This window comes from Lathyrus oleraceus, chromosome 4, assembly GCF_024323335.1.
Source record: "Lathyrus oleraceus cultivar Zhongwan6 chromosome 4, CAAS_Psat_ZW6_1.0, whole genome shotgun sequence".
NCBI classification, from domain to species: domain Eukaryota; kingdom Viridiplantae; phylum Streptophyta; class Magnoliopsida; order Fabales; family Fabaceae; genus Lathyrus; species Lathyrus oleraceus.
The window spans coordinates 74,517,712-74,533,267 of NC_066582.1; the positions used below are offsets into that span (position 1 = coordinate 74,517,712).

The 15,556-nt window shown below is 32.0% G+C and overlaps 1 long non-coding RNA gene across 13 annotated transcripts in view; it reads left to right on the top strand.

The window, feature by feature from the left end:
- Positions 1–12,389: 12,389 nt before the first annotated feature.
- The window catches only part of LOC127073481 (uncharacterized), a 27,204-nt gene continuing 24,037 nt past the window's right edge, over positions 12,390–15,556 (top strand). For 5 of the 13 annotated variants that reach the window (XR_007785770.1, XR_007785769.1, XR_007785768.1 and 2 more), the window contains exons 1-4: positions 12,393–12,568; positions 13,079–13,129; positions 13,217–13,355; positions 13,494–13,639. This is a non-coding gene — a long non-coding RNA (uncharacterized LOC127073481). Of the gene's footprint in view, positions 12,569–12,727; positions 12,988–13,078; positions 13,356–13,493; positions 13,640–15,556 lie in introns of those variants that run through there. The other 8 variants (XR_007785767.1, XR_007785772.1, XR_007785760.1 and 5 more) reach the window with 6 other exon arrangements.

Below are 15,556 nucleotides of genomic sequence, written 5' to 3' on the forward strand. Positions count from 1 at the left end.
GTACCTGTACAAAAGCTAACCAGTTAATAACTCAGACAACCAATCAGAAAACAACAAGTTAATCAGTCAAACTATGTAAGCCAAGGCACACAAAGGCAAGCTATGAGCTCAAGCCCAAGCTTCACAACCTACAAAACAATGTTATGTTAGTGTACAAACATCAAACAACATCATTTCAATCAACTTGGATCATTCTCCATGAGCCTTATGCTATTCATCCTGAAAAATCAAGCAAATATTAGCAACTAGACCACTAGGCCAAGCCTAGGGTCCAAAAGCAAGAAAATTCCTAAACAACAAGGTATCTCTAACCAAAGTCAAATTAATGCAAATAGAAAACCAACACAATTAGTCCCATGTCCATATCATTCATTATATTCATTCCATGCACAAAACAATCCAACTTATGCCAAATGGAACACAAAACATCCAAACAGAACTATTGCATCCAATTCCATATCAAAACAAATCTAAAAATTCTCAAATAATTTACACCTAAACAGAACCTAATCAAGGGCTAGCATGTCAAATTTTAGCCTAATTGGACCAAGGTAACTATGTCAATGAAAATCAACAAAAACAGACACAATTTCATGCTCCAATTCACACTATCAACACATGCATTTACTTCAAAAATTCACAAGTCAATGAAAACAGTAAAGAAATGAGTGAGACCAAAACAGGGATGTCACATCATGTGTCTATTACAAGCATATCAAATTTCATGATCATTCAATACCATATGAGCATTTCACATCAAATATTCAAACATGTGTCACATGAACTTGCATAATTGGCTAACAGAGATGAAAAATAGCAATCAATTTGAAAATGCTACATAAAATTCCACAAAAGTTCACATAACCTCTTAACATGTTAATCAACCATCATGCAAAATTTCACATTAATCCAACAAGTATAGGTCACTCAAATAAATCCAGCAAGTTGGCATAATGAGGTGTGACACAAATTGTCACACCTAAGTTCCAAAATTCATAACTCAATGATCAGGTATCAAAAATTCATGAAATTTACATATAAATGAACATCAGCCAGTCAACAATCATCACAAAAATTGTCAAGAATTTATTTTACATTATGTGCATTTTATGAACAAAATGGTAGAATGTATCAAATTTGAACACATGTGAAACAAACCTAAGTCAATCCAAAAATATACCATGCACAACTTTGACCAATAGGTCAAACAAATTCTACACTCAACAACAAAGTCAACACAAAAATTTCCACATTTTTCTGAATTTCCTGTGATTTTTTATGATTTTTTTAATGTGTTAATGATTTTTTATGAATTAATTAAATTAATTGAAATTTGACAATGGCATTTCTGTAAATAATGATGGCGGGAGCGGGAAACAGCTAATTCAAAAATTTGAATGGAAAAACGGATCAAGCAAGCTCTTATCATCGTCTTCACTCAAAACATTTCCAGAACACTCAAAAAAATCGATGAACATGAAATCTTAACCAAAACGAGCAAATGAGCATCCGTTAGAACCGTATGAACATGTACAATCCAAATATGAACTTATTTTAACCTAACAATTGCTATATCATGCGAATCGATCATGTTAGGGTTTGGACACAAAAATTCAAATCCAGATTTCATGCACTACAGTTCGTCATTCTCAAAACTAACTATATCACAATGACCTACGTTTCATGCTCTTCAAAACACACATAAGCATCGAGCAAATCTTGAGATTCGAATTTTGACATACCTGTTATGGCAGTGTGATTCTAGCTGTTCTTGAGCCTCAATTCCACAAAACAGATGAACTAGGATGATGAGGAAGATGTTTGATGCATTCAAATCCGCTTGCCTTTGCTTCTAATGCTCCAAATCCGAATTCACCATTGATGATGCTTCTTGGAACAGTCGAGAATCAGTATTCCTTGCACTCCAATTTCCACAAACAGCCAATGATGATGATGAAAGGAGTTGGATGCAAAAAGAATTTCGAGAATTGGTTGAGATTTGATGAAGTTTGATGAAGTTTTGTGTTTATGGTGTTCTTGAGATTTTGAGAGAATTTGGAAAGTTTCAGATCTGAATTTGATGAAAATGATTTTTTCTGTTATGATTTGGAAGTGATTAGGAATATATATGATACCTTAATCCAAGCTTAATCATGTTAATTAACCATTTGGAATGTGTAAGTGAAATGTTAATTTTCAAGTGAGGGCAAAAATGGAATTTCATAATGCCAGCTCATTGCCACCTCTTTGACAGCTCACACACTCTCTAAATGACATGTGTGAGCTGTTGCAACTTGTCCCACTCTCATTGGATGTGTAATTTTGAAATTCACCATGTGGTAGCTTAATGTCCAATTTTGCACTTTCATTTTTCAAGCCAAATTCCAAACCACAAGCCTTTGCCATGAAATGATGATTCCAACAAATTTCAAATACCATTTGTGAGGTGTAGCAAAAATCCCCACTCAAAAATTCCAATTATTTCACAAGTTGGACAATTTTGCCCTTGGTCCATTTTAACTGTCCAGTTGAAAATTGACTTTTTGCATTGACCACTTTTGGAAAAATCCAATTATGCACCATGAAAGTACATGTCAAATGGAGTTTGTGCATATAAAGAACTTGCAATTTGGACAAACCATGTGGAAATTATGGCCTCCTGATTATGGGTCATTTTTGAAATTCACTGAGCCCTAATTTTCCAACCATACATGGGATTTTCAAGTTCTTGGACTTTTTGGAAAGGTGAGAACAAGATCTACAACTTTCATGTTGAACAAATTTTCATTTGAAGCTTCCTTGGACACGTGGTCTTGAGGTCAAAAACTTTCCATTTTTGGAAACTTCAATTACAAGTCACTTTCTATTTTTGGCAGTTTTTGTCCTGACTTGATTTTCTTCATTCTTAAGCTTTGAGATGTCAAATAACACTTGTTCCAACATGAATGAGATGTGTCTAACTCACTTCCACCTCCAAATCCATCAGATCATGTACAGTTGACCACAGTTGACTTTTCATCTGATAGATGAATTTGGCAATGCATAGATCCAATTAATCTCCAATCTTCAACTGAAATGGCTCAAGGGTGACACCCTAGTCTCAATAAGCACAATATAATCATAGAATGAGCCCCATAACCATCATAAATCCCATCTCCTGATTATGCCCTGATTGGCCCAATGCAACTGATTAGGGTTGACCAGTGGTCAAAACCCTAATCTCCAGGAATCTTCTTCAATCTTCTGATGACATCCAACCATGATGATGATGATGTATCATTGCAATCAAGATGAAGACCAACATCCATTGAGAATCACAAAACCCTAATGCACAGCCCAATCCTCAGATGGCCAATGATCAGTCAATAAACCCTAGGCTTGCACTTTGACTTTCTCATCTTCCAACAAAGACTTGGGAAGATCGCTTGCACAATGTAACCACATGATATGCAATATGCAATGCCTAATGACCTAAAATGATATGCTATATGTTAATGCTAGTCCCAAGAGAGGAGGGCAAATTTTGAGGTGTTACATTATTTAGTGGACAATGCTTCTAACCATATGCATCCTCTAACTTATCTCTTGGAATGCTTCTTCACTAAGTTTTCTCTTATGCTTAACCCTCCAACGACTCTTTCTCTACCTCTATAAAAGGAAGTTAAATATTTGAAGGAATGTTACACTTACGCAATACAATATCTTGAGCATAACTTTGAGCTTTCATTTGTAACTATTATTGCACAAGATCTTAAGATTTCTTATCTTTGTTTATCTTATACAATTAATTGATTCTAAACATCAGTGGGTTCATTGACAGGGAGTGATGTGTGTTTTGGTGAGGGAATTAGTGAGACGGTTGGAGAAATATGGTTAAGGATGGTGTAATCAAAATCATCTTTAGAGACTAAGTTCAAATTAATACATGTTTCACTAGTAGTCATAACATCTAAAGCAACTGATTTTGGGACAACTTCTTTAGGAACGACAAAATCTTCCACAAATTATAAGCCAGCCATAACTTCAGCAACCTAAAGCTCAGCAGGTTCCAAAACACCACCAACAACTTCTTGATTCTCAGTAACAGAGGTTTCTTGATGCTTTTCTGACTGATCTATGATGACAGATGCTAAAAGTTAATCAACCTTGAGAGTAGGCTTAATTACACCCTTTTGAGAAGAGTCGTTTGCATCTTTCTTCTTCCTGATCAAGGACACACCCACTTCCTCTTCTTCCTATTTTTCTTCCTCAATCTCTGCCAACTTCCTAAATCTCTTCTTCCTCAAAGGTGTTTCTTAAATAACAGAAACAGAAGCAACCTTCTTGGGAGACTTTCCACTCCTAGTCCTGAACGACATTATTTCAGTGGTAGCAACCATGTTTTCAACTTCTTTCTCAACAACTCTTTTCTTAGAATATTTTTTAACATCCTTCAGAACATATGAAGCCTCTTGCTTCCTCTTCTTAGACGATTTAAAAGCATCGGTAAGCTTGTTAGGAATATCTTTGAGTATGATTCTTTTTCCTTCCTTGAAGGATTATATGATGAAATTCTTGATTACTTCAGGGTTATCCATCTTGGTGATGATAGGATAATTCTCAAGATAATCGGAATTGGTACATATAACAGAGAGAGGATCTTTGAAGCAACAATCTTACTTTTCTTTATCAACTTCATGCTAGCCAAAACAGAAGTAGATAAGATATTTCTATAAGTCTCTTTTAGATCTCAATTGTCAGGAAAGTTTCTAAGGGCATCAATTAGATGACATTGAAATAACAATTCGGACAACAATCTAGCATAAGGCACATTCTTCTTGCGAAGCTTTGTGATGTCCTTGATAGCTTCACATATATGGTTGAAGATGTAAGCTGATAAATTTATCTTGTCTTCATTTTTCAAATAGAAAATGAAATGTTTGTGATCCCATGAAATCTGATAAGTACTTCCTTCTCTAGGAATCAGATAACCAATTAAAATCTTGAACAAAAGCCTAAAAGTCTTCTTCATATTTTTGACATTCCCAGATTTAAAAGAAAAATATTATCAGCATTATCAAACAAACACCACTTGATAGCATCTGCTTCAGGATTGTTGTCTTTGGTGCCCATAACAAATCTACCAGAGTTTGGTGAACTAAAGAGTTTGGCAATAGTTTTCTAAGTAATGACCACATCAATAACCATTACAACAGATCTAATTTTAACATCTTAAAACTTTTTCAAACCCACTTCTTTCCTTGTCTTCCACTCCAAGGAATTGTCATATTCAATGAGAAGTCTAATTTCTTCACATGCAGCAAGTTCATTAAAAACTTCTGCCCTAACCCAGAAATCTTTCACAAGATAAGGATAGGTAGGATCATTCAACATATCAAAGAATGAAGACCACTCTTGAACTCTAAAGAAACTCCAAAGATCATACCCATTTTGACTGAATGAGTCAAAGTCAACAGTTTGTTATACCAAAAGCTTTAGATCATCTTGATTCAAATTCATGGTCTTAGGCTTGATAATCATACTTTTTCCAGTTTTGACGATCATGTGTGCATTTCAAGAGGAAACCGTTGACGAACAAAGTTTTTAGGGTTATTTTGAAAAGGGGGTTTTCAGAGAAGGTTAGAGAAAACAAAAGTGTAGGTAGTGAATTAGTGAGGTATGTGATTCTGATATAAAGAAATTGTTTTTGAGTGAAAAAGAAATTTTAAACATAAAATTACATAAATGCAGTAGAGGACAACAAATAATCTAACTACAACATAACCAAAAAGAGAGGAAATATTTACCCATCAGATTCACTCCATGTGTCAGGAGGCATTTCATATTAATGACACATAGCAGAACAAGTGCCAGAGGTAGTTGCTGCGAAGCGACCACCTATAACCTAAGCATATGTAGTTACTCTTATTCATAATATTAGGGGTTGTTATGCTTCATAGGTTAATTGTTCATCAAAACCTATTAAGGAGCTTCTGATCAAGGTAGCTTCTGAACATCATCAGATTCTGACATAGAGGAAGAATCTTTTCCAAGCCTTCTTTGTAGTAGCAGTCATTGAGATTGTTCAAGAGGAATATAGTTCTAACAACGCTCTTCTACAAACAATCAGAAGTCTCTTCTGACTTCTTAGAACAACTGGATAAACTTCAGAGATACAACAAAGAATCTGAAACACCAATTCTTTTGTGGGAAAATTCCAGTCTTCCCAGTACCAGTAATCTTGTCTTACTGGTTTTTGTGTTTTTTGACTCAGAGTCAAAATCAACTTCAAATTCTAAGTTTGAGAAGGTTGAGGTCTTCAAAGCAAGATTGGCTTCTTCATTTTCTCCTTCATTATCAAGTTTTTCCCATGTTGCTATGAGAATTTTCGTGAACTTGCTTCTGAAGTTGTTCTTCTGGAAGCTCTCATTTTTGCTTTTGTCTTTTTGAGGATCAGGACATTCAATAATGAAATGATCAAGCTTCTTACAGTTGTAACAACCATCCTGATCCTTACTCCTCGAACTTGACTCTTTGAAACTATCTTTCTTATCAGCCAATTTGTTCTTCTTCTTGGCCAAGCATTTAAATCTTTTGATGATAAAGGTTAACTCGTCATCATTAGATTTTACATCAAAAGCTTCATCATGAGTGGCTTCTTTGAGCTTTTGAGAGGATTTCTCATATCCCCTCATATATTTTAAAGCCACGACTTTAATGTGCTTTTCAGGCTCATATCCATTTAACTCGGTCACTTTGAGTATGTATTTGGCAGGAAGATTCCTAAGAATCTTCTTGATATGATCCATAGTGGTCTATATCAAATATGACGGAAAGAGTATTTTTCTCAAGATATTTTTTGTACCATGATTAAACCGAAGGTGAGAAAAATACATAAGGGGTGTGTGTGTGGGTGTGGGGGGGGGGGGGGGGGGGTGAATTGTGCATGTTTAAAAATTGTTTCACTTCTAAATCAACAAGTTCAGATTCTGACCTTAAAAATAGATATAGTAGCTGAAATAAATTGATCAGAAGTAAATGCAAGCAACACAAAAAGATTATCCTGGTTCCTCTCCTCAACTGGGAGTAGTCTAGTTCCCTTGCCTCAACAAGAGCTTTTCACTATAACCAAACAAGTTACAAATTTCTCAAGCACACTTGCAAGAGACTTCAATGCTCAATCAACCTAGAAAGAGACTTAGGCTCAAGCAACCTTGCAAGAGACTTCTGCTCAATCAACCTAGAAATAGACTTCCTTACTCAAGTCCTCAAACAAGAGACTTCCTTGCTCAAGCATGCAGGCAAGAGACTTCATCTAGTTTAAACAAATAGTTTAGTAGAAATGGTAAGCATTATATTTTAGATATACAATCAAAAGTATAACAGTTGTGCAATAATCACAAATGTTTTACAACCTCTTAAGATTTCTAAGATAAACAAAGATAAGAAATCTTAAGATCTTAGGAAATAACAGTTACAAGAAATAACAACTCAGAGTTATGCACAAGATCTTTCAATGTGTTGCAATGTTCTAAGCTTCCTTTGAATCCACAACTTTCTTTTATAGAGGTAGAGAAAGACTCATTGGAGAGTTTGAACATAACAAGCAAACTCAGTGAAGAAGCATGTCAAGAGAGACGTTGGAGTGCATCTGATTTGAAGCTTTGTCCACTAAATAATGGAATTGTTCACATCACCTTTCAAAGTACTAGGTATCTACCAAAAGGTAGAATAAATTGAAGATGTCACATCACTATTCCTTGAGCCTTGCAAAATAAAATCCTAGTTAACTCTGTCCAAAAATCTGAGACTTTGATAAGATGTCATATCATAGCATCCAAAGTCATAAATCAAATTGAGGAAATACACATTTCAATAAATGTAAGTATCCAATATTTAAGTACAAAATAGAATAGAAGACAAGCTTACATGGTGAAAAAAATGATGGCACATTATATCAAGTCAACTAAAATTGAAATATAATTTGTAGAACAACATTGTAACAAACTACCATATGAAAATCAGAACATGTAAAGTATAGAACAAACTATTAACATGATTTAGAATGCATAACATGTAAAGCGCATATTTTTATAAGGTTTTGGCTCACATCATTGTTTCTGCTTGAATCCTTTTTCTGAATATATAAAGTATGAGACAACATTTTTCGAGAGCAACCTCAACTTTATTCTTCTCCATCTAATAAGCAAAAAATATCTTATCAAAGTGTTTCTCAAGCAATAATAATATAAACGCAACTTGTAATAGATTAAGCACCATTGCTATATAAATAGAATACTATTAGAGTAAACACATGCACCATATTTTGAAATTAGCTATCATTAGAATCCATAACTCATGAAGATCATAAAATTGCATATATGAATTTCTCGAAATCAAGTTATAATACCAACAAGTTGCTATGCTCCATCCAAATAATCTAAGACAATCTCAAACATGTCAACACATGAAAAAAAACCCAACGGTCACTTTGAAACCAACATGTATATTATAAGGAAATGTGGCACCTAAAATCAATGTTTGTATAGCACCCAGAGGAGGCATGTGGATCGGTTGAACAATGATTTAATTCAGACATTTAGGGGTAATTTTGACAATAGTGCATTAATATTATCTTGAACTTTGCAATTGACAATTAAAAAGAAACAAAAATTTATCAAGAAAGTGAGACTTAAAAAGAAACGGAGTATCTCACCTACACTTTTTATCTTCTCAAATATTTCACACTTAGTGAATTTCTGCACTCTTTTTCTTTTTAAAAAAAACCACTCTTCCTTAAAAATACTTTGTTAAAACTGAAATCTTCTCAAATATGTCGATTTAAGAACTTTTCTTATTGAGGTATGTCATATATCTTTTATCTTTTTTATGTTATTTTATGATTCCAACTTTTTAAAAATAATTTTTCATAGTCAGATGAATAATCTTTTTGTTCTTGTTATTTTTGAAAGATAAATACAAAATGGAAGTCTGAACGATAATAGAATAAATTTGGATATGAGTTTGAATATTGAATATTCAGTAGAAAAAATTTCTTCAAAAAAAACTGGTTCTTTTGAAATTATTGTTGGTTGTAATATTATACACGAAGTTAAAGAAATTGGAATTTTTGAGAAAGAAAATATTATGATTTTTAGTCAAAATATTGAGATAAATGAATTTTTACAAGAAAATGACGAGGATGACACTTTTAAGGAATCAAATATTATTATTATTATTGTTAGTCAAATTTTTCTTAGTGAGGAAGAAGCAATTGTTTTTTTATAAGAGATATGCATATCAACACGGATTCTCAGTTTGAAAAGACAGATTCATCAAACAAAATGGATTTGTGAGTTGGCGTGATTTCTTTTGCTATCGTGAAGGTAGAACTTCCTTGAAAATCATAGAACCATCGAAAGAACAAAGAAATAGAGAATCAACTAGGTGTGAATGTAAATCTCATTTGCGAATTTCTTTGCAAAAAACTCATGATATGTTTCCAAGTGAGATTCTTACCTGCTAACCGAATGATTATTCTGAATGGATTTTCTTGTTAAAGGAATGTGGACTTTCAATCAGACAATTAATGCGTGTCATGGAGCTAGAAAAAATGTGGAGCATGGTTATGTTCCATTTATTGAAAAAGATGTTTGCGCTCTGTTTTTGAAAGCCAAGGAAAAGTTGAAATAACTGATGTTGTTGATCTTCTTAAGTATTGTGAGGATGCAAAAAAGAGTTGTTCTAAATTTCAGTATGCATATACACTTGATGAAGAAAGAATGTTAGAGCATATATTTTGGTCTCATGCTTATTGTTTTGATTGGTACCAAGAATATCGCGATGTTGTTATGTCTGATACTATACAAAAGCATGATATAATATTAGAAAAATGCAAAAAATTGAACATGAACACATTTGCAAGAGCAAGCCCATAGTCTTCTAACATGTTTTATTTTTCAAAAGCTTCAATAAGAGTTTGAAAGGTTCATCCAATATTCAATTCATCATGAAAATGGTAATGTGTTGTGTTTCGGTATTATAAAATATTAATAGTAGATAGAAAACACATGGTCTTTGGGATGGTAAAATAGCTACATGTAAGTGTAAGCACTTTGAGTTTAAGGAGATATTACGTTGACACATTCTCAATATTTTTCTTTATAAAAATTGTCATGAAATTCCTTCCAATTACTTGTCATCATGATGGCGGTTTCAAGTATCATATGAGGATGATGAAGTAAATCTTCAACCAATCAATAATGTGTTTGAGGATCAAATAATATGTTACAACAATGAAGTTCATGTGAATGATATTGTTCAATGTCCTCCGATTTCCAAAATAAAAGGTCGTCATAAAGATGGAAAAGAGCTTTCACATATCATGAATACTTATGGATTATCCAAAGACGTCTTAAAGGTGGAAAAGAGCTTTCACATATCATGAAATTTCAAAATGTCCTCTAAAACAAAATATTCAATTTCTTTCGCACAAAAAACAAGAAGAACAAAATTTGTAAAGATGCAAATTTAAATCCAATTCTTCTCCCAAAAATTTTAATATACATTTTTTAAATATTTTTAACTTTTATAATTTTTATGTTTTTTATATTTTTAATTCGTTAACTAAAACTATATATTTTTTATAACAGGAAGAAATTTATGATATATGTATGAAGATCATGGATAATCTTATTTTTATTTTTATTTGAATATTTTTTAAAAAAAATTGTACTTGAATAATATATTTAGAACTATAATTTATTTTACTATATTTTATACTTTAAAACATTTTAATTTTATATTAAAATCTTTTAACATAACTGTTGCTGTAATATATTATTGTAATTTAAAGCAGAACAATTTTAAACTGATTTAAAAATGAAAATAAAATAAAATAAAAGTTTGTCTTAGATATTCTAAACATTTTATTTAATTCAGAATATAAAAACTGTATAAGTAAGAAAATGGGTAATTTTATTCTAATTATTTTTAATAAATATAAATTTCAATATTTTAATATTATAATTAATTATATGTTTCAAAATAAAGTAGGCAAAATTGACTATCATTAATTACACCTTTGTACCCTTATAACAAAACCCATGTAAATATGAGAAGAGGAAAGATAATTTAGAGAATTAAAGCAATTATAATAGGTGGATAGGGTGATTTAGGGAGAGTTAACTTAATTGAATTATTAGCATTCAAACGGGCCGTCTCTGTTTATTTTTTTTTAATGTGGTTGGACGTCAAACTTTAAATGTGTTATTTTATTTAATTTTGATATAAATTAAAAGTTTTATGTAATAAATTTTGTGATATGATTTATATATAATAATTTAATTTTATATAAAATATATGATAAATAAATATCATTGAATTGAGATAGTAAATAATAATAAATATTTATTTATAGAAAGATCTCTCTCATTAAAAAAATAGATTTTTTTTAAAATAATCATGTTTTTAAAAAAAAAATACGAAAATAACCCACTTTTTAATTTTTTTTCCAAAATAACCATGTTTGGGGAGGATGCGTCGGGGGATGTTTGGGGAGGATGCGTCGGGGGAGTTGGCGCACCCACTAAAAAAATAAGAGAAGGCGCCAAATGCATTGGGCCTCATGAAGAGGCGCTATGGCGCCTGTGTGGCATGTGTGTTTTCTTTTGAAAATAAAATTTATTGGGAAGCGTGGATGAAGATGGAATGATCGAAAAAAAAATTGAATTTTGATGATTTGTCTCCACATTCCTTCTTCAAGACATTTATTTTGTTTGGTTTTAGAAAATATTATATGACATTTATTTTGTTTGGTTTCAAAAAACATCGCATGTTCTATCAGGTTAGAAAGCCAAATGTTATGTTTCTCTATTTGATATAGGTAGGTAGAATTTTGAGATGTTATATAAAGCTGTGAAAGTATATTCTATAATCGCATTCCATTCTTTTTTTCTATATTCATTATGAAATCTCAAACAATATCTTTTGTATTTTTTTTATTTTCATTGTAGTAAGACATTCTTCCCGTATAAAAATGACAAATGTTGGTAAAGTTGCTGAGAAGTAGATTTTGGTGAGGCTTTTGGTCCAGTTGCTGAGATGATAGATTTTGGGGAAGTTGTTGGTCAGCCGTTGATGTTTCTGAAGTTACTCCCACTCAGGGAAAAGAAGAAATGTTTCTTTTGTTGCATTGGGAAAAATTGATTGAAGTGTATACTTTTTATTCTTATCCTGCTCCTCCAACTCCAACTCCTTCTTCCTTTGAATGAATTAGTAAATATAGGATTTGGATTTTATAATATATTAAATAAAAATAATCCTTATCCATTTATAAAATTATTATTTTAACATAAAATTAAACAATTATTATTTCACACTAAAAATTATTATTAATTGAAATATTAATCTCTTAAACGTTCCATTCTCGACCTATCTTCGCTGTTCCATTCTCGATTCGACTCCTTGGTTCCATTTCAATCCTCCTCCATCGCTCCCGTTCTCGGTCCTCCATCGCCGTTCTCGGTCCTCCATCGCCGTTCTTGGTCCTAAAGAACCATTGAATAGCAAGTTAGGGTTTATTGTTTATGTATGTTATGTTTCTTATTTCTCATTTGAATTTGACTTCTAAACGCTGAGCTAGGGTTTAGAGCTTTTGTATGTTTTGAATACGATTTTTCTTTTGAATTTACCTTCAGTAATAGTGAGTTAGGATTTATTGTTCTTGTGATCCTTGGGTTAATGTTAGTATGCTGGAAATTGAGATATTTGTGGCATTGGGCACATATAAACTTTTTATTCATTGAGTTGAGCTTTGAGAGTTTTAGCATAGTAGATATTAGTTTACAAAGCTAATATGAGGATAGACTTTTAGCATGTTTGGTTTGCGGTGGAAAGCTCGTAGAGGTGCGTATGTCCAGAAGCTAAGAATTCTAGCTTCTTAAAATCATGTGGAAATCACATTGGAACACGCATTGAAGGGTTGTCGTGGTTTTTTTGATTATGATGGTGTGTATTTTGTTTAACATTTGTATGCTTTGTAATTCCTGAGAATTTGTAGGGAGTTGTTTTTGATAACTTTTTTATATATTGTTGACAGGTGAAGTATAGTATTAATCATGTGCTTAGCAGTTTTCCGTGCATGTATCAGGTTTGAATACTTAAACACAAACATCAAATGCTTGTTCTTCACTCGTATGCTTCTGGAGTTCTGATTGGGTAGTTTTTACTTGAGCAGCTCGCCGAAGGTGGTACAGCTGTAGGAACTGGATTGAATACTGTTCTTGGCGTCTATCATCACATGCAGAAAAACATTGGCTTGTAATGTGCTCATATTCTCCTTTTGCAGGCTGCCCGTGATGCTTTTGTTGAAACTAGTAGAGTCCTCAACACAATTGCAGCTTCTTTAATGAAGATTGTTAATGATACTTTGTTAGTGTTTATAAAGACTGATGGAATTCAAATGCAATTAAGTCTAATGAAACTCTTAATTTGTGCTGTCTATTTTTTCGCAGTTATATGAAGGCATTAAGAGACGGTTGGGAGAGCCAATTTCAGTGGGTGTGGACGATCAACAGACTTTGATGCTGCAGCCAGTACAGAAAAATCTCTTGAGACATGCTCACTTGTAGAGCATATATTACATTTGGAACCAACCGAGGTGCCCAATTACACACATGATATGTTCTAATTGAATTGGAGAATGAAAAAATATTGTCCTAGCTTATCTTTTATAATAAGTAGTATTAAGACTATAACTTTAATTAGTGGTAGGGTGTTTGTCAATCCATTTAGATACTCAAATGGAGGAGACTGTCTTTTTGTTTGTGGTGTCACTAAAGTGAAATAATGGTAGTGTCCTTTTCCATTACATCTTTCAAGAATTTGATTCTTTTTTTAGCAATACTTTCTTGTGTTTAAAAATGTTTATTAGACTTTGTCTTGTTATGTTAGAGATACGTGAATTTTCCGATTTTATCATGATTATAGATGGTTACTTTGTAAATGGATATGCTGCTTAGCACATTATCCATAGTGCTTTTACTTCACTTTGTATTGAAAGTTCTCATGTATCTAAAGCCAAAGAATATAAGAAATGTGCTTTAAGATTAATATTTATGCATTTAAAATAGCCTGATATATAATTTTTCTTTGCTTTTCAGGGGGAGATATTAGTGTATGTGTTTGTTTAGCAAGTTTGATGTCATTATTTGATGAAAAAGGTACATATCTATGTTTTGATCTCTGGATTAGTAGTCTTAGGTGGGTTAATAATGTTCTAGGTGTAGTAAACCAAGCTGAAATAGTCATTGGTTGTGGTGGTGATGCCATTTCAGGAGACAAAGCAGGATCCACCTACATTGAGTTGAAAAATTGTCATTTGAAGGTGACAAAATTTAGCTTTCTTTGAAGTTAACTACTTAGTTTCTTATTCTCTCTAAACCCTGAAATGATCCTTGTTGCCATGTGATTTAAGTTGGAAAGCAAGCATGAAGCTGCCTCAGCTATTGTTGATGTTGCACATTACTATAAAAAATTAATATAAATGCCATGTTTTGAGTGTGCGGTTATTTATAGCCACAATGCATTTGTTAGAGTGGCATCACTTGTATTATGATTAAGAAAGTAGAAATTTCAATGCTAATTTTCATCTACTCTCTTTTAATGCAAAGGCTATATCTTGCTTAAACAATGCAGTAAATATTTCTGTAAAATTGGAAGAATTTCTATGGCTGCTAAATTTTTTTGAGTTATTTTATATTGAATGAATCTTTTTATACTGGTTTTCATACAAATTAATAACCACTATTATTTGGCTATCACAAAAATAAATGCATTAAAGGGATTTAGCAAATTCTTCAATTTTTTTCTCTTTTTATAATATTTCCAATGCATTTATATATTTATGTAATACAAATGATCATTTTATATCAATTTCCTCCCCTCTTTTAAATTTTCTCTCAAACAATGTGAAAAACTCACCTCCTTTTTTTTGTTCTATACAAAACCTTGTGATGTTAGCTAGATGACTATCACATTGATAAGATTTTATTATGTTATTGATTTATTTTGTTTTTATGACATATCAGATTAAATCAAAGAAAGTTACTATAACAACATTGCTTGCCAAGACTTCAACACTCGAGCTGGCTAAACACCCTATTATAAACTCTGGTTGTACAATAGCAGCTAATTATTTAAAATTATAAATAAAATATAATTATTTGTTGGGATAAAGATGGAAGGATTGAAAAAAAGGATTGAATTTCATGATTTGTCCTCATTTTCTCTCTTTTAGTCCACATTAATTTCTTCTATTTTTGTTGTTTTTTTTGTTGGGTTTCAAAAATCACTACATGTTATATACAGGTGTGATTTCAAGTATAACAACATGTTATATCACATGTGGTGTATTATACCATAGGTGTGATTTCAAGTATCACTGCATATTATATCACATATGATGTATTTTTTTCTTCTATTTAAGGTGAGAAAGTAGAAAATCAAATGGTAAGATTGAATGTTTCTCTATTTTATATATATTTTTTCTATATTAGTGTTGAATTTCAAACATCAG